General features: G+C 34.7%; 1 pseudogene; it reads left to right on the top strand.

Annotated features, from left to right (window-relative positions):
* Positions 1-17,927: 17,927 nt before the first annotated feature.
* On the top strand, positions 17,928-18,592 carry LOC127546524 (60S ribosomal protein L7-like 1; annotated as a pseudogene).
* The last annotated feature ends 1,943 nt before the right edge of the window (positions 18,593-20,535 follow it).

The following is a 20,535-nucleotide window of genomic DNA, read 5'->3' as shown; positions in this document are numbered from 1 at the left end:
GAAAGAAATCTAGAGTAGACATCAGATTTGGAGAGGAATTCTATTCAGGGCCAACCATTCTTGATAATAAGGTGCTAAATGCAACTATTTCTATCTGCTGAAGGAGGAAATACAATTAGCATTGGCCTCCTCTACTTTTTGTTGTCCAGTGGCAAAGCCCTAATCTTCCCTAACCCACCCTAGTTGCAGCTCAGCATATATACTCCTGACCCATCTACCAGTTATTAAGTGACCATTTTCCATTTTCTTTGAGATTCAGATGCAAATTTTCTATATGATTTACACTACACCCACAATTGCTTGATTGCAGCACCAAGTTGTTAGATTGGTGTTTTTTTTTTCTCTTGCTGATTATAACCCTCAGGTAATTACTGTTGTGTAAATTTATTGACAAGGGGCAGTTTGGCTCTGGGTCATTCTTTGTGAATGTGCTGTGAATGTCTTGGTCCTGCCCATGCACCACAGGGATAATTTAATGTAACTGCTGTATGCTGATTAAAAACATTATCTAAATGACTTGTTGTGACATTCTATAGAGTGGTTAAAAAAACAAATATTGGACCTCTGTATCCTTTATAAGAATTTAATATTTAGCGTGTAAAATAGGTGGCATTGATTTTTTTTAGTGTGATTTGTAACTAGTAATTATTTCTTACAGCCTCTCTAAAGTTCTGTGAAATTATTCTTAAAGCAAGCGGAAAAATGAAGCAGAAAGAATTCAAATATCTTTGAAAGACTGAAGTATTTGTTAAGGGCACTGTCTGTAAGTTTGTAAAGTTCTGGATATCAAATTTTAAATAAAAGCATTATTAAGCTAGACTTACCTACAGTGGAGCACACTTTGAGGATAAGGTGGAAGGAACTATGGATGTTTAGCCTAGAGAAGAGAAAATGTAGTGTGGGATGACAGTTCTCTTTTAAGTATTTGAAGGTCTGTCATGTGATGGAGGGATGAGCCATGTTCTATATACTACCCTGGCTTCTTCTCTTCTATCCCCAAGACAGAATTAGTAGAAATAGATGTTGACAAAGAAGTAAACTTAGTCTTAATATAAATTAAAACTTATCAATTAGACCAAGAGGAAAGTAGAGTGAGCTATCTCAGAAAGTAGAGGATTCTCTTTTATTATGTCTTTAAGCAAATGTTGGAAGAAAACATTTTAGATGTTATAGAAAGAATTCTTGATGAGATATAGGTTTAATTAATTAGCTTCTGAGGCACCTTTAAACTCTGAAATAATTATAGGATTGTTAATTATAGGGAAACAAAGCACAGCTATTGTCATTTGTGTAAGAAGACTCCTTTAGTAGCTCTTTCTATTGGGGGTGCAGCTGTGGACTACAATGATTGAATTTCTAGGAAGGTGTTTAGTGGAATTAAGAGAAAAGAAAACGTTTAGTCATAGTGAAGAGGTTACATGATGAGGTTCTGGAGAGCAAAGATGAGACACAAAGATTGTGAAAAATCATGATGGGGCATTCTCCTTATTGGAAGGCATCTTTATTAATGAGTAAAGGTCACAGACAAAATTCAATTATTATTCTGTTCCATACTTCTGGAAGGGATGATTTTTAAAGACAGAAGGAAGGGGAGGCATGGAGAGAGCTGGGGCGATGATGGATTTTTTGAAGGAATCCAGGAGAAGTTAGATGCTTGAAGGATAAAACTGGGGGAGGGGAAAGTACTTGAAGGATAAAGACAAAATCAGAGGAGAGCTGGAGAGAACACCTGAAGGACGAAGGTAGGGGAGATAATCTCAAAATGGATTAAGGAATTTTGGTTTTAGGGAGTGGACAAGCTAGCTTGAGTTCTGGTAGGATCATGGAAAGAAACAATCACTGAATCTTATAGACATCTCAAGATAGATCCTTATCTAACACCACTAGATCAAGAATTTCCATTATGGAATACTAAACAAGTCTTCATCCAGTCTTTGTTTTAAGACCTCTTAAAAGGATCTTCATACTAACTAGATTGTATAGTAGTCAGAACACTGGACAGGAAATCATAACTCACTTCATATCCTACCTTCATGACTTACTGGCTGTGTGATCTTGAGCAAAGTCCTCAGTCTTCCTCAGCTTTAGTTTCCTCATCTGTAAAATGGGGATAATAATAGCATTGATCTGATAGAATTATTGTGATATTCAAATGAAGTAATCTATGGGAAACATTCTGCAAATATCAAAAAGGGATATGAATGTTAGTTGTTGCTGTTGTTAATTACCTTCCAAGGTAGTGCATTCCACTTTTGAATAATTCTAATTAGTAGGAAGTTCTTCTAGATATCAAGCTTTAATCTGTCACTCAGTAATTTACATCTGTTTTAGTTTTGCCTTTAAAACCTAATAGAATACATCTGAGCAATGTTCTACATGATAGTCTGTCATCTACTTGAAGATTTCATGTTTCTACCAAAGCCTTGATTTCTCTTGGCTATCTCTAGTTCTTTTGCATAGTCATCATATATATTTTCTTTCATTCTAGTCTGTCCTAAATATTCTCCTAGTGTTATCCTAGAAATTCCTTCCTAATATTATCCTAGAAATTCATCCTAGTGTTAGGCTAGGAATTCTCTCTAACTTGGCATTGACTTTCTAAAATGTGACACTAAGAGGTGAATGCAATATAATAGAGGTACTCTGCCTTTTTCAGACAAAGCATAGTTATCACTTCCCTCATTCTTGACACTATTTGCTATTTAGTATTAAATTAGTATTTTGAGATACCATGTTGCAATATTAATTCATTCTTGAATTTACTAAAAATCCTCTACCTTTTTCTATGTAAATATTTTCTCCATTTTGTAATTTTTGAGTTTATTTTGTAACACTAATATAGAAATTGGCATTTAATTCCTGTTACTATCTATCTTAGTAGATTTATTTCATCATTCTTTTCTGGTCAAATTTTCTAGGTCCTCTCAGAGATCATCTAATTCAACATTTTCCTCTAACAGAAAATGAAACTGAGACCCAGAGATATTTAATGACTTGCTCATAGTTTCCCAGCTACCAGAGCTGGGATTTAAACTCAGACACATTGACTTCAAATCCAGTATTCTTTTTACTATGCTATTTTTCCAAACAGGCAAGTATGGTCACACCAAGTTCTATGTCTTAGCCTATCCACCTTCTTCCATCAACACTTTAAGTTCTTTCTTAGCTCTCCTCTTATGATTTTTGACAGGAAGCAAGCAGGTGCTAGCTATGTTCATGGAAGGGTGACTAGGCCAGTTAATTTGGTAAGGGCAAAAATTGTCATTCAGACCACAAGGACTTGCCATTTAAATTCTCACTTCATTGGGAATTGCCTGAATTTTTTAATTAAATAAAGCTGCTATTTAGGAAGAACAGTGCCATTTATTCCTGTGGGGATGCCTTTTTTCATGCTGAATCTATTTGAAATAGCAGGGTACGTCGCTGCCCATGGATTTACTTCAATTGAAAACATTTCCATTCCTGTGGTGCCCCTGCCACTTTCCAAACTCTACAGTCTTGGTTGAAAGTACAATTTTAGATAAAGTATTGGGTTGAATCTGGTATATGTCCAGATGAAAGTATAACTGAATCAGCCACCCACAAACATCCATTGAGCACTTAGTACTAGTAAAGCAATTTTATGTGTACTTTGGATGGGAATGGAAGATAGAGTGCTCTGCTTTTAAGAAACTAGAGATTTATTTGGGGAGGGAAGGAATTGTTTTTGTTTTTGAAAAAAAAAGATTAACTACAGAGGTCATTAAATAATTGATACACAATGAAATAATTGTTTTAGTACAGCTAAATTGTGATTCAAGGGATCTGGGGTCAATCTCTATCTTTGCTACCTACTCACAGTGTGACATCAGAGACTCTTTCCTTGTTTGTAGAATGAGGACAATGTATTAGATAAAGGATCTCTGAGATGCTAAGAATCTTGTCATCTTATGAGTATGTAGATTTTAAGTCTTGTTAAAGTTCAATCAATCAATCAATATTTATTGAGGGTTATTACTATGTACTGGACACTGTGGACACATACTAAATGAAATAGTCTCTATGTTCATGGAGCTTACATTCTAATGGACAAGACCAGTACAATACATAAGTATTTATAGAATAAAAATAAAGCTAAAATGCAAATAAATGCAAATGATTAAATACCGAGTAGTTTGAGATGGAGGGCACCTGTATTTTTGCGTGTGTGTGTGTGTGTGTGTGTGTGTGTGTGTGTGTGCTATTAATCATTAAAAGTTTCATAAAGAAAGTAGTGCTTCAGTTCAAATTTAAGTAAGAGAAAGAGTCTGAGTCAGAAGTTAAGATAGAGTGAATTCCAGGCATGGAGGACAGACAGTTCAAAAGTACAGAGCTAGGAGATAGAATATTATAAGTGAAAAACATAAAGGAGATCATTTTGGTTTTATCACAGAATTCCAGAGTGACACCAGTGTTCAGTGAAGCTAGAAAGATAAGCTGGGAATGGCTTTAAAAGCTTAATAGAGGAGTTTATATTTTATCTTAGAAGCAATAGGAAGATATTGGAGCTTACTGAATAGGGCAAGGGATGCAGTCTGATCTGTAAAAAGGGAGATCCCTTTGGCAGCAGTGAGAAGGATAAACTATTGTGGGGAGACACAAGGCAGGAAGACCAATCCTAGTGGTTTTTGTAAAAATTCAGTTGAGGAGAGATAAAAGCTGGGATTAGGAAGGTTATTTTGATGGTGCATTATTAAATAACTAGTGAAAATATGACAGGGATTAAAATCAAGCATGATTTGGTCACCTAAATATAGTGGTTCTTGCAGAATGTTGGATTTCAGCCATTCAGGATTCAGAAAATAAGCGGTCATTCTAAGAACAGAGAACAGCATATATGAAAACAAGTTGGAAAGTTAGTCACATGTTTGGTGAATAGTAGGTTATAAAGATTTGATTCAACTCTGAATGCATTTAAGGCTCTGCCAGGAATTTTTCATTCGTTGATCTTAAATTAAATGTAATTCAAACTGCTATTGTACTTTAAGGTCAACAAAGACATTTGCTCACAGTTATCCTGGGAAGGAAATTGTACCTCCTGATTTCACTGGTGCTGTCACTCCTAGTTGAAGAAACTCCTTTTATTAATGCAATTTGATACATTATTTGTAACTTGTAATCATATTGTCAATATAAGTAATTTTTCTAAGGTATATTTCAGAGGCAAAACTTGAACCTGGGTCTTCCTGATTTTCTGGCTGACTATCTGGCTACTAGGTTATGCTGTTTCTCCATGAAAGAGATTGTTGAAATATATTTATATCCATTTTGCAAATGAGAAAATAGTGCAAAAGAGTTTAAATGACTTGGCCATGGTCACATAGCTACTAAAAATAATCATCTGCTTCTTCTAGTAGGGAAGGGTTGGCTGAACTTTGTTGAGTGTGATGAAGGGCCAGTTGCATTTACTGTTGCATTCAGTAAATATTTGATAAGAAAGGATATGATCTAAGTGATATAAATGGCATATCAGCTGTAATTAACAGGACTGAAGATTTTCCAATACCAAAAGTAGCACAGGCCTTGTGCTTCTAAAGATTGTGTACTACAAATTAAGAACTCCCAGAATTCAGACACACACACACACACACACACACACACACACACACACACAAAGACAGAGAAAATGGAGATGAAGGCAAGAAGAGAAGAAGGGGAAATGAAACACAGAGACAGAGAGACATACAGTTGGGGAGAGAGAAAGAGATAGAGACAGAAAGAGACACACAGAGAGAGAGGGACAGAAAAGAGACAGAGAAATGTGTATGTGGGGGTGGAGAGGGGAAAGTTAGCCCTTTAAGACTCAACAAGTGCTCTATAAATCTCATTATTTTATGTTTACAACAATTTTAAGACATATATACTACAGTTATTATATACACTTTATAAATGAAGATGCTGGGGCTCAGAGAATTAAATGATTTGCCTTAGACCATATAGGGAGCAAGTAGTAGAAGTAGGATTTGAACTTAGGTTCCTTCAATTCAAATACAGGTCTCTTTCTGTTATACAAATTGAATAAATGCTTATTAAGCACCTCATATATATATGACCCATTAAAAAGTACTGATTCATTTCGTGTCCTTAGAAAAGTCAAATCATATTTCTAAACTGTAATTTACTCATCTGTAAAAATGATAGAATTGGACTAGATGAAATCTAATGTTTTTTCATGTTCTACTAGTGGGCCAATTTTATATATATATATAATCTTTTTCAATAGAATGTTTTATGTCTTCCTCTGTGCCTAGCAGAGTACCCCTTAACATAGAATCATAGATCTGCATCTGAAAATGACATTAGTCTTTTTACTTCTTTTCCTCTGTCTGTCTGTCTCTTTCTCTCTCTACCTCTCTCTCATAAACTGATTTGAGAGAACAATTTTTAACCTTTAACCATGAGCATTTATTCCTTGGGAATATGTAAATTCTGTAAGCCAGGCTTGACTTATTGTTTTGATTGTCTAAAAAAGTTATGGAAAAATGTTAATTATGCATATCAAATTTAATCCTATACCCTAAGTATATTCTCTACCTTTCTACCTCCCACCCCCACCCCAAAGAGTTGGTTGTTAAATATTTCCCAGAATGTCACCATTTTGGAAGCCACTTAGTCCAACCCCTTCATTTTACAGATGAGAAGACTAAAGCTCAGAGAAGTTAAGTGATTTGTTCAAGGTCACACAAACACATAGGGGGCACAGTTTTAGGACTGAGATATGAATTCAGGTCCTACAACTCCAAGTTCAGCATTGATTCCTCTCCATCAGGCAGACTTTATCCATGGTATTCTCTCATATGTTGAATCAGTTTAAAAAGTAATGGATAAGATGGAGTCAATGCAGATAAGAGCTATCAGAGAACCAAAAATATTGGAAATCACATCATATAAAAACTTATTAATAGAATTGGAAATGTTTGTTTTTTGGAGGAGGCAGCTTTATTATCTTCAAATATTTGATAGCTCATCACATGTGATTTTGATTAGATATATTTTTCAAGGCCCTAAAAGTTGGAACTAGGATCAATTGATGGATGTTACAGAAAAGCATGTTTAGAGTTGATATGAAGAAGTATAGTATAAGAAATAAAACAGGATACAGGATTTTGTAATCCTGAAGATCCTTTCCAACACCATGAATCGAGATATTCTATACACATGGTTGCTCAAAAAGATGCATGTGTTAAAAGGTTTAACTTTCTCCTTCATATTTTACCCCACAGAAACCACCTAATTCAAGATGTGTCATTAGCATTCATACATTTCTCTATCTATATGTTATACCCTGAGGTTTGACACCTTAGTAATGAGATGAAAAAATGGAAGCTACCCTGAAGAAAGCTAATTAGTGTGATGAGTTCATGGATGCTGGGGGAAAACAGGGATGAGAGATATAAATTTTGGATTTTACAATTTATAAAGTAAGTATTCTGTATGTTTTGCTAATGGAATAGTGATTACAGATGATTTTAATGTCAAAAAGGTTTGATAACCATTAAGCTTGTAGTCAGATGCTTCAAGTTGCTTATTTAATGAATAGTGCCTTGGAAGTACACACACACATACATGCACTGCAGAATCAACAGTAAAAAGTCAACTCTGCTATTATCTGTCATGCCTACAAGAGCTTCTCTGTTTCTGTCAGGTCTCACCAAGCACATGGCGCATTCTTTAAGCACACTTAGACATGCCGACATAAAATACAAAGGTGATCCAATTACAATTTCTGCAACTGCATCTCATTCTGCTAATGCTTACAAATTAAGGGTGTCTGTCACTGCCTTCATGAGACTGCATAGAGAACCTTTTAAATCTCCAACATTTTATAGTATGCACCACTGGAAAGCGGAAACAACTCACACAGTAAATAGTTGACATATAGCTCATAATCCCTGTCTAGTCGGTATGAAAATCTATCTGTGCCAGGAATGCAAAATTTACTCACCCAGCCCACTATTGGAGTTCAGGGATGTTATTTCTACCGATTGGCTGGGGGGAGGCTGGAGAGGGTGCTTTATTTATGCAAAGTATTTCATATGAAAATGTCTTCCTGTTGAAATCAGTAAGTGTTTAAATAATTTCTATGTGATCCTTTCAGGTTAGTGCTCTATTCTTTTTCTTTCCCAAATACCTTAGTGTTATTTTAGTGGCTTTCACTTTAATGTAAAAAATTTTGACACCATAACATCATAGTCCTAAAACTGAAAAGCTTTAGAAGTCACCTGTACCAAGGGTTCTTATCTTTTCTGTGTTATAATTGGTAAAGAGCATGGACCTCTTCTCATAATAATGTTTGTAAAGGCACAAAAGAAAAAAGACGTACAAAAGAAACTTATTAAGTTGAAATACAGATATCTATATCTATCTATATTTAATCTTTTTTGTGGTTCAATCAGTTTTTAGTCCTATTCATCTCTTTATGATTGCATTTGAAGTTTTATTGGCAAACACAACTTTGTGGTTTGGCATTTCTTTCTTCAGACCATTTTATATATAAGGAAACTGAGGCAAACAGGATTAAGTAACTTGTACAGGCTTATGCAACTGATTTGTACCTGAGACTGGAATTGAATTTAGGAAGATGTGTTTTTCTAACTCCAGGTCCAGCATGTGCCATATTTAATCTCTTTCCCTTCTCTTTCTCCCTGTTTCCCCCTTTCTTTTTATATACATATATGTATATTTCTACCTATGTCTAATTTAATCTATATCTGAATCTATATCATAACATTCATATACCTCAGATCAAGACATTTGAGCTACAATAACCTCTGAATTAAGGGTAGTAAAGTGAGAACCTGAAAGTTTAAGTTACTTGCTTGAGGTCACACATATAATAAGTGTAAGAGCTGAGATAGAAAGTTTTAAACTTTGTACACCTGCCAATCTTTCTACTATTATTCTGTTGCTAACAAGTACATGTTAAATGACTATAGTGTAAGTTTTTAATGTTTCTGCTTAGACTCATAGAATAGCCCTTCAGATACAGTTCTTCCTGAACCTTCTCTTCTCCCTTCTTTTCTTTCTCATAGTTTCTTCAGCCAATGTTCTTAACATTCTGATTGTCCTTTACTTCAGTTTCCAGCTTATTAATGTCTTTCCTAAATTGCGACACTAAGAACCAGGTGGCATTTCTTCATGGCAGAGTGCAGAGGGATGATTAGCTCCATAGTTCTTTTCATTGTAACCCAAGAACTTTTATTCTTTTTCTTTTTTTCATGTTATATCATAATTTCTGACTTCTACTGAGATTTCACAGACAAACTTCTATCTCTCCATGAAACCACATCTTGTATTTGTGAAGTTGATTTTTTTTAAATCAAGTGCAATATGTTGCATTTCCCCCACTGAATTATATTTTATTCAATTGAATCTAAAATTCTAGCCATTTAATATATTTTGGATCCTCACTCATAGTGGGTTAACTAGATCATCTTTGTGATATCTGAAAATTAGATAAACTTGCCTTCTATCCTTTTATCAAGTTAATTAACAGTCATTGATAAAAGTGTTCTACAGTATGCGTTTTGTATTATATTATCATTTGGATTATTTCTAGCTCTAAATTGTTGATATATGTTATATTAACTACTGAGTAAAGCAGAGTTCCCTAGGATATCCTCTGAAAATCTACTATTAAGTTGGCATTGAACCAATGGAAACTATACTTTGAGTCCAGCTATTTAATTACTTCAATCTACTTGTAGTTTTGACTAGCTCACATCTCTACATTTTTTCCCACAAAAAATAGATACTATGTGATACTGCATTGAATGATTTGCCAAAACAAAAGATTATCTAAGGATAAATAATATTCTCTTGACCTAGTAGTTTAGTAATTTTATCTAACAAAGAAATAAGACAGCTCTACATGAGCTGATATTGAAGCAATGTTGGCTTATTTAATTCACTGTTTCCTTTTCTAGATGATCACCAACCATTTGTATGTATAAGTTTCACTAAGAGGCACTGTGGCTATAGAGTATTAAAATGATATATTTCCAACTCTCAAGAATATTCCTTACACTCTTATAGGAGGATGATATGTGTATTTAACTAAAATATAAATTGAAAAAGGATTGTATTAAAGATAATAGCTTAATTTATATAACATTCATGGCTAAAGAATTTTTCATATAATATTTCATTCGCCTCTCCAAACTGTTTTGTGAAGGAAAGCAGTGAGAATAATTTTATCCCTATTTCTCACATGAGGAAACCAAGGCTCCAACACGTTAAATATTTTTCTCAAGTTCATGCTAAATTTTAGGGTCATCTGACTTGAATTCCAGTGTTTTTCCTTCTGCACCACAGCATTTCTCATTCAATTACATCGATTTTCATAAAATGCAATTTGATTTTAGTCCTCATATAGATAGATGATGAGCATCTTTTAGGACAAATTTTTTTTTGTACTTAAATAAGGGACATATGGAGTTTTTGCTTGTGTATTTGTTATTTGTTCATGTGACCCCAGAAGTAATTATATTACATTAAAATTGACATAACAATGTACCAGGTAGGGTCCATTGTTTTCAAAAAATTTTTTTCTAGTCCACCCTAGTGGTTATGGCTCTGAAATAGAAATGTGTGTGTGTGTGTGTGTGTGTGTGTGTGTGTGAGAGAGAGAGAGAGAGAGAGAGAGAGAGAGAGAAAGACAGAGAGAGAGAGACAGAGAGAGAGAGAGAGAGAGAGAGAGGAGAGAGAGAGAAACAGAGACACTCAAAGAGAGAAACAGAAAAAGACAGAGACAGAGACAAAAAGAAACAAAGAGACAGAGACAGAGACAGAGAAAAAGAGAATTTGGTTATACACTCAACCTTGTTATCTTTGTATATGGATGATACATGATTTTTTAAAATCAAAACTGCAGTTTTTGGGGCCCCTTTAGCAAAGTCTTCTAATTCTGAATTATGACAGATGTGACCATTGATTTCTAAAAACTGTGCCAATGGGATGAAAGGTCTGGTAGATTCTACTGATTTTGAAATTCTTCTAATATGAGCTTAATAATAGATTATAGTTGGTTGTGTTTGTTGATTTGACTTGAAAAGAAACTTTAAAAAATGGTGTCATCATGATGCCTGCCATTAAGCATTCCTTCCTTGGGAATGAAGGATTGGATTTCACAGTGAAAAGCTTTATATAAGCAGTTCTTAGTTTCAATCTTGAATAAACATCACAAGTCTCTCTTAAGGTGTTGCCCTCAAGACTTAGAAGAAAGTACAAAATAGTTCCTGGACCATTCCTTACAGTTTTAGCTCTTTCTGTCTCCCTCATAGTTTTTTCTTTTTTCCATATCCAAAAGATTGGTCAATAAATAATACCCAGTTTTCTGTCCATACATCATGACTCCCCTATTTCAAACTAAAATTGCAAGTGTAGACTCTTAAATCATCTGCTCCCTTATGCCTCATTCCATTACCTGCATAATGGAAACTAACATTCCTAACTCTTGTAGTTTTCTATGATTGGCAGTCCTTTCTACATGAAGTGTTTGATTAGCTAGTCTTTCTATCCCTAGTTATTTATTCAAGTACTATATTTATTAGTTCAATTTACTAAAAGTTGCTTTTTAGTAATGTTCATATTTGCATTATAACATCTGTCAATTGATTGTAGTCACAAATTAAGTAAATAGCTTCCTGAGATCTCTGGAATCTAGTATGCAGACAGAGACCTTTGCAGTTTTAAAATTGTAAGCAGCCTTAGATGCCCTTGAGTCCAAATGCTTCATTTTACAGATGAGAAAACTGAGACCAAAGGAGTTAAATGATTTTTGCAGGATTACATAGCATCTAAATGTTTAATATGGGATTCAAAGCCATGTCTCTGGAGTCCAAGTTCAGCATTCTATTCTATATATATATCTATATATATATATATATATATATATGTATTTAAAGGTGTGTTATAACTACTTTGTTATGGGTAAGTTGATCCAAAGCCACCATCTTTATATTACTAAAAGAAGTCTTAACAATCTTTTGGCATTCATTGTAGTCAATCTAGATGACTCTAAGTTCCATTCTCACTATGGATATAAATAGCCTATCTTGGTTATCTTCACTACTCAAATGTATTAATCTATTGAAAAATTAGTTAATGTCCACTTTTAAAGACAATATATAGAAAACAGGAGCATGGTGGATTCAAATAACTATTTTGTTATTTCTATGACTTTGGGCAAATCACTTAACCTCAAAGTATCAGTCTGTAAATATTTATTAAACATTACTGTGCTCTGGATACTATGCTGGTACCCTTACAGGATAACAGATACAGGTCTAGAAGGAATCACAAGATCATAGATTCAAAGCTATATGCTACTTTAGAATCTACCTAATTCAGTACCTTTATTTTAAAGATGAGTAACTTGAAGCCCAGAGTGATTAAGTAGCTTTCCAAAAATTACACAAGTGACAAAGCATGAATTCAAAATCCTCTCTTCCAATCCAGAACTCTCTCTATTTAACTATATTGTCTCCCTGTAGAAAATTTTCTGTGGAAAAAAAAAAGATTGGATTAGATTATATCTGAGATACTTTCAAGCTCTCTATCTCTGATTCCATGATGTTCTGTCTAGCTTACTATCTAGAATTATCTCACAGCTTGACAATTATCATCCCATAGCTTGAATTCTGTTTTTTGCTTGAATGTTGCCTTCATAGAAAATTATAGTTAAATCTTATTAGAAAAACTTTTATCCACATACTATATTTTGGTTAGATTGTGGGTCAAACCATATTCATAGTTAGAGGGCATCTCTCTCAAAGTTACCTAGAAAACCCATCATTCTGGTATTATCCTTGCCTCCTGACACCAGTATCATAATGAGGTTCTATTATAGGCTAAATTCCAAAATTTAAGCCAACCAGCTTATGTGCCTTGTGTTATGAGGCCAGAACTGTGTTAACAGTTGGATAGAAAGTGCAGCTGCACTGAGCCCACAAGTATAAGAGCTTGTCCAGCTGGCTCATCATGCCCAAACCAGCAGGCTTCTAGCTTATGAATCTGACTACATTTCCTAGAATCCTTCCTAAGGGATTTCCTGGGAACAGCCTGTGATTCTATGATTCATGATCAACTCTTTGGGGATTGTGGTGATTTGTAGGAGCAAAAAGAAAAAAAAGTCTTACATGTCATCCTTTATCCATTAAGTTATTCTTTCCTTAATAGAATTATATAGTTTCTCAGAGCTGTAAGAGGTCATATAATATAGAACATAGAATGTTGCAGTTTGATAGGACCTTTGACTATGGACCATAGAACTGGAAGGATGCTCAGTGACTATGCCAAGGCTTCTTAATCATTTTTGTTTCATAGGCTACTTTGGAAATCTGATGGAGCTTTTGGATCTCTTTTCAGAATTATGTTTTTATAGAATTGCAAAAGAAATAAATATATGAAAATACAGTTATCAAGATATTTTAAAAGTCCTTATCCTTGCTAAAGGACTCTGCATTCTAATCCAACCATTTCCTTTTTCCAGATGAGGATACTAATAGAAGAAAATTGACTTGCCCAACAAATGACAGCAAATGGTACTAGAACTCAGATTCCCTCTTTCTTAGTTTAGCATTTTTTTTCCTCCTAAACAACTTTGGCTTCCCATCAGAGTATGGTGCCAGAGAATATTCTTTGAAAACATTAACAGAGCAGCAAAATAGAAGACATAAATAAGGTCATTCACAAAAGCTGTAATTTGTAAAGTGCTCCTGTGAGGATGATCAAACCCCTTGCTAGTATGCCAAACACAAAAAGAAGCTATTTGGTGTGATAACACCACTATTTCTCAGTTTCAGAGGCAAGTTGAGGCAAATTTTGTGTTACTGGAATTTTTATCACTTGGAAAACATTAACAAAAAATTCAATTAAAAATAGACTCTATTATCAAATCTCTATGGTCAGTTTAAAGTGTCTACCATGATGTTTCCTGTCCTTAATTTCACACTTACAAAAAAGGAAAATACCTCCAAAGGAAGATTCAAGACATCATTTTACGTTTGTTCTTTGAAAAACATCCTTAGAAACTTGGAATTATGGGTAGAGTTTTTTTTTCCTTCTCTTCTTTTTCTCCCCTTTCTCCGCTCACCTTTCCCATTACCTGCTTCCCCTCCCAACTTCCTTTCCCTTTTCCTCTTCTTCCCCTTTTCTTTCTCTTCCTCTTCACTTCCTTCCCTCACTATGCTCCTAAACCTCCTCCTTCCATAATCACAATCTAGGATTAAGATACTCAAAAAGGGCAGGTTTTCACTGGGCATCTATAAGAATAAGCCACAATGTTGAATTGAGGTAGGAAGTTAAATGAGCTAAAAAAAAAAAAGAAAAAGAAAAAGAAAACAACACTGGTTTTTGCCACTCAAAGTTTCCCTAAAAGAAAACTCAATGTCTGAGAAAGTGCAAAACAGTGGCATGAGGGCAGGACAAAGACTCGCTGGGGAGGAGAGAGGAGGTATTAGAACTTGAAGTAGAAGTAAAAAGAATCTATAACCGAGAAATTGGAACCTGAAAGTTTTATCTAACAAGGCCTGATAGCAAAATAAAATGAGTGCATTCATTTTTATTTTAAAGGTTTTGCCACTGAAAGATGTTTTAACCTGCATTTGATTGAGATTAAATGAACTCAGACAAAGAGGACTGTCTTTGTAGTTAAAGTCTGGGATAGAATCCTAGTTGTTCTATTTACTACATAAGTAACTCTGAGCTCACTAGCCCATACTTGTTCTACTCCTTAAAATTCACAGATACACACACACACATACACACACACACACACACACACACACACACACACAGAAGCAGACACACACAGACAGACTCCTTCTGGACTTTCCACTTGCTCTTGCCCTGGGAATAGAAACCAAATCAACATTATCCTTCATTATGAGAAAAGAAATCATGATGTTCTGTTGCTCTATAGTTCTACTCACAATCCTTGGAACCAATTAAATTCAAACACCTTCTTTTAGTTAGAATTCTACTTTATGTCTTGACTCACCCTATGAAGATGTAAGGTACTTGAGGGCAGGTACTTTCTCATTTGTCTTTTCCTTCTAGGACCTAGTATTTAATTTGGCACATAGTCTGTCTTTAAGAAGTGTTTGTTAACTGATCGATTTGGACAAGTACTTTTCTATGAGCCTTAGTTTCTACATCTGTAAAATTCAGAAAGTGAACTATCAATCAACATTTATTAAGTATTTAATATGTGTCAGATGCTATGCTAAACTCAGAGGTGATGAAGGTAAGTGAAACAAATAGTCTCTTCCCTCAAATATATTACATTTTACACTAGAGCTGTCAAATTCATGGTCTGGAGGCTGCATGCAGTCTACATACAACATTCCCTGGTGTAGCTTGAACCTGATTAAAATGTAATTAGAAAATATATAACAAAATAAATAAAAATACAATGCAACACAGTTAATATTACAATTTAAAACTAAATCAATATGCTGCCCATAGGGATTTTTATGTTGGTTTAAAGGTCTAGCTTCTATTTGAGTTTGACACTACTATTTTATAATAACAAATGAAGTGGTATGCAGAAATATTTTTATATACTGAATATATAAATATCAATACAAGTAGTTTCTGAGGGAGGGCATTAGCAATTGAGAGGAAGGCTTCACATACAAAGTGGTCTAGAACTTTTTAAAAAACCAGGGATACAAAAAGGCAGAAGAGAGGAAGGATTATATTTCAGGCATGGGAGGCAGATAATGAAACCTATGGAGTGGTTTGTATAGAAGAACAGAGAGCAGACTGACTATACCATAGAGTGTGTAAGGAGGACAGATGATGCTAATATATTCAATTTTATATCTATGATATTTTTTCTTTTTTTAAATAACTTTTTATTGACAGTATCTATGATATTTTTACTCACATTAAGTCAATTTATCACTCAGTTGCCATCATGGAGTCTTACAGAGCCATTCGAATTTCACAGAGGAAACAAATATCTATACTGCCTTGTTAAAGAATCAGTCACTTGGGGATCTGGGTGGGGAGGTGGTACTACCTGACTCGGGAGGTGGTACTACCTAACTAGGGAGGAGTCCAATCATGAAGGCCTTGGTATTCTGTTTTAGGGAAATGAAACTAAAAGATCAGAATCAAATAATAGATTGAGACAGTTATAACATGAAATCTAGGAATGAGTGAAAGGAGGGCACAGTGAGAAGTTCTAGGTTCTAAAACATACCTTAAAACTAATTTGCTTATATTCATGTTTTTCATTCACTATTGGAGCTCTTTTTCCTCTTCTGTAAAAATAATTTCTAATAATTTTCTTCTCTAACTTTTTGTGTTTTCTCTAAAAACTATGGAACTATGGAACTGACTAGGATCATGGGATTAGAGATCTGGAAGATCACATAGTTCAACTTCATTTTATAGAGGAAGAAACACAATTTTAAAGAAGCAAAGAAACTTGTCCAAATTTACAGTAAGAAAATAAGAGAATTTGGATTTACAATCCAAATCACTATCCTTTCCCAAAATCAGTTCCCTTTCTGCTATAGAATTCTCCCAAAGGCTTTTGAACCACAGGGATTTCAAGTAGAAGGGAAAAATATTTTGAGAAAGAGGCTGAAATCATACTACATGGACTACATCTTAAATTGTCTGCATACCTGGCCAATTCTATTCTCCAGATTTGTGGAATTTACATATTTGTTGCATAGAGTCAGGTCTCTGATTAAAATGTGCAGACCAATCAGTTGGTTATTTAATCAATCAACAAATAAACATTAAAAAACACACTGTGTTTTAATCTCTGTACTAAAAATTGGGGATAAAAAGAAAGACAAAAATTAATCAAACAAATAACCAGTTAGTCTCTGACCTCAAGGGGTTAAATATTATCAACTAAATATTATATTTCAGACATGTATAACTGAGTTTCAGCACAATGGAAATAAGAAGACTTATTGCTTCTGGACCCTATGGCTTTCTAAATGCAGCCTAATATTTCATTTGTCTTTTTACTACCTTTTTATACTTTTAATTCAAGACGAATTTATATGTTCATTTCTTCTCTTGATAATTTTGTATTCTGTGCCACTCATGCAGGGCCTTTGATTTGAGGCCTCCATACTGAATGAGTTGAGTCAACTTCTGAGATCTGGCAGAAGATTGTTGATCATTTGCCCAAAGTTGTCATTATGAGCTACATATGGCTTGCCAATAATCTGATTTTATGATCAATTACCATCAGGATAAATTGCTAATATAAATGTCATTAGAAAAAGGATGAAAATATTTCGTGGTAATTATTTCTATCTTTACCTTTTTGCTCACCCCCATCCCAATTTTGGCATCAGTCACTGAAGAAATCTGAGGTGTGGAAGCCCAGCTTACTCTTAAAGTACATACCTCATTTTGGTTGCCTTCCATTTTTCCTTCAAAAGTGATAGAAAATGTTCACTACAGTTCAAGTAAAAAGTATCTGGGTGCTTCAAGAATTGAAAGTCAGCAGTATAAGATGGTAGGTAGAAAAAAAGATAATGAGCTTAAGTGAATTAATAAACATTAACTAATAAAAACATAGTGCTTAAAAGAAAGGGTTCTTAGTCTGTGAAGTTGTTTATTTTTTATAAATATTTTGATAATTATATTTCAATGTGATTTTTTTCTTTTTATGGAAAATTAATATAGTTGTTTGTAATTGTTTGGTCATTCAGTTGTGTCCAAGAGAAGGCACTAAGATTAAAGAGGCCTGAACAAAGTTTCTTGCAGAAAATGACATTTTAGTTGAAACTTGAAGGAAGCTAGAGAAACTAAGATGTGGAGATAGGGGAAAAGAAAGTTCTACATTTGAAGGACAGGCAGTGAAAATGGTGGGAAAGATCCTTTCCATGGGATACAGGGGAAAAATGGCAGAAACTGATCCCATATAAAATATTCCCTTGGTTCCAGAGAAACTCCTGAAGAAGAGGAAAGTTTACCGAGAACTCAAAACCTCTTAGGCTAAACTGGCACTTTTGGAAAAGAGGATGCATTAGAAAGGAAGTCAGCTCAAATTCAGGCAGCTGGAATCATTTGTCCATAAATCCCATTGGATAATCCATGATGTAGCCCATGTCAGGTCCCTGGATTTGCAGTCTGGGGTGTTATATGCGGAGGAATGCCCATCATCTGAACTTTGTGGTCCATATGAAGAGAATTAATGGAGTAAATAACCAGATGACAAAGATAATAGAGGAACATCATCTGAAGAAAATTTATAGTGCCATCTTTGTTAAAATCACCCCAACTTTCTTTGAGAAAGTGATAATTATAGAGTCTTATATCTTATATGGCTCAGGGATATCCTTACCTGAAATTTGTGTAAACTCAGTCTAAAATAAAGACAAGCAAGGATAAATAATAAGAAAGTCTCCTTAATGGATTAAATACTCTGATTGAGGAGCATCTAAGGTAGTTATCATTTGTCTAAAATATTTCATCCAAAAAATTTGCTCAGTAAAGAAACATTTTTTTCAAGTCTTCAGGTTCCTATGCTTTGACCCTGTCCGTGATCTGCTATGCTGCCAAGAATGGGGTGAGCTTTCTAAAAAAAAAGTGAAAACATTAATCATCACTAGTCTCAGTATCTCAGAAGATTTATATCTTTTATCAATTTATACTCAGTATTTCAAAGAAGACTTCTTTTTTATTGGAACTTTCTCTGAGAACTAATGAGATAGGAAGAAAAGAGTATCATCTTTGTAGAAATAAATTTTTCATCTTCTATATTTTTCTTCAAAGAAGAAACCATATTGGTTAATCTAGTCAGCTTCATCTTGGATTAAAGTCTCTATGACCAGTGAAAAAAAGTGTCTAAACTTCATATAACAAAGCCAGAAACTAGATTAATCCCAGCCCACTTTTGTTCATGGTAGCCTTCCATTCTTAGAACAATCAATTGTTGGACACATGTGGTTCTCTATGCTGAGAGCTGCCTGTCTTAAAATAAACTTTGTCACTCTGTTCTCCATTTGGAACAAGAAAATGGGATCTGATCTGGGATTTGATATGACTTTCAAATATAATCATCTCTGAGGGAAAAAGAAAAATATAAGAAAAAAAGAATAAAAATAATAAAGAAAATGCTTGGAGATAGACCAAATGGTTGGCTAAAAAATAGCAATAAGATCAATGTCACTAGATTGCAGAGGACGTAAAAGGGAGTAAGATATAAGAGAACTGGGAATATAGGAAAGGACCAGCTTATATAGGAAAGGACAAACAATTTGATATTTTATCCTGGAAGTAAGAGGGAGCTACTCAAGTTTGTTGAATAGAAGGGTAATAAGGCCTGATCTGAGGAAGATCAGTTTAACAGCTGAGTGTAAGAAGAACTAAAGCAGAGAGAAAGACTTGTGGAAGGCAAATGAACCAGGAGCATATTGCAATAATCTTGACATGTATGATGCACATGTACACTAGGGCAGAGGGCAGAGGAGAGAAGGAGGTCTATGAGAGATAAAGTAGAAAAAATAAGATTTGGTTACTGAGTGAATATGAAGATAGTCAGAGGGAGTGAGGGTGAAAGATGACATCTAGGTCATAAGCTGAGGTGATTAGGAGGACTGGGATGATAGTGTTATCCAGGAAAACAATAAAAAAGTTACGAAGAGGGGAGAGTTGGAGATGAAAGATATATATTTTGTTATATGCATTTCAAAACATTCTGAGAAGGGGTCCATAGTCTCATTTGCAATATCAAAAGAGTCTTTGACACACAAAAGATGGTTAAGAACTTGTTATTTCCTACTTTCTAGAGCCCCCTATGCTGGAGTGATTAAAATATACCTTCCTAGTGGAGAAGTGATGAGGTGGGACTCCTGAGGAGAGTGGAAAAATGGAGTCCATTTATTTCAAGGATTTCTCCCTTTTTATAACATAACAAAAACAACACTGAGTACGTGGGACCACATAAACAACTTGCAGTTGTATGTAGTTTGCCACCTGGTATCACTCTACTTCAATCACAACACAGGTTGTGACTGCCCCCTGGCTTCTCAGGAAGGCCAAGAGCCTTTAGGGGAGATGGGGAGCTGAACCAGACACTGTCAGCAGGTTCCTTCTGGCTGAAGGGTTTTATACCTTACCCAGTTTCTCCACTGATTGTGGCCCTCTACATCTCACCCTTTCTTTTGTTTTAATTGAAGCAGGTATATAACAGTGGTTAAATCCATCAGCATGGGAGGAATCACATAGGTAAGTTGTAATATCATACAAGCAAGTAGTAGCATAACAAACAAGATGGATAAACAAAATGCTATAAAGATCTCCATAAATCCCAGAATTAACTGCCAGGCTTCGTTAATGGTGTGTACAGTCAGCAATGGAACCACCCAATATTTCTTAGGTCTTCTTTGTTTCAAGGGTCTTCTCCATCTCTCTCTGATGGACAGGTGAATATGGCTCATTGGCACCCATCTGATTCCTTTTCCATCTGTAGAGATACAAGCAAATCCTCTGCCCCAAGCAGTTAACCTATCTGGCTCCTTCCATTCATCACTT

This window comes from Antechinus flavipes, chromosome 2 (assembly GCF_016432865.1).
Source record: "Antechinus flavipes isolate AdamAnt ecotype Samford, QLD, Australia chromosome 2, AdamAnt_v2, whole genome shotgun sequence".
NCBI lineage: Eukaryota > Metazoa > Chordata > Mammalia > Dasyuromorphia > Dasyuridae > Antechinus > Antechinus flavipes.
This window is presented reverse-complemented; position numbering and strand designations above follow the sequence as displayed.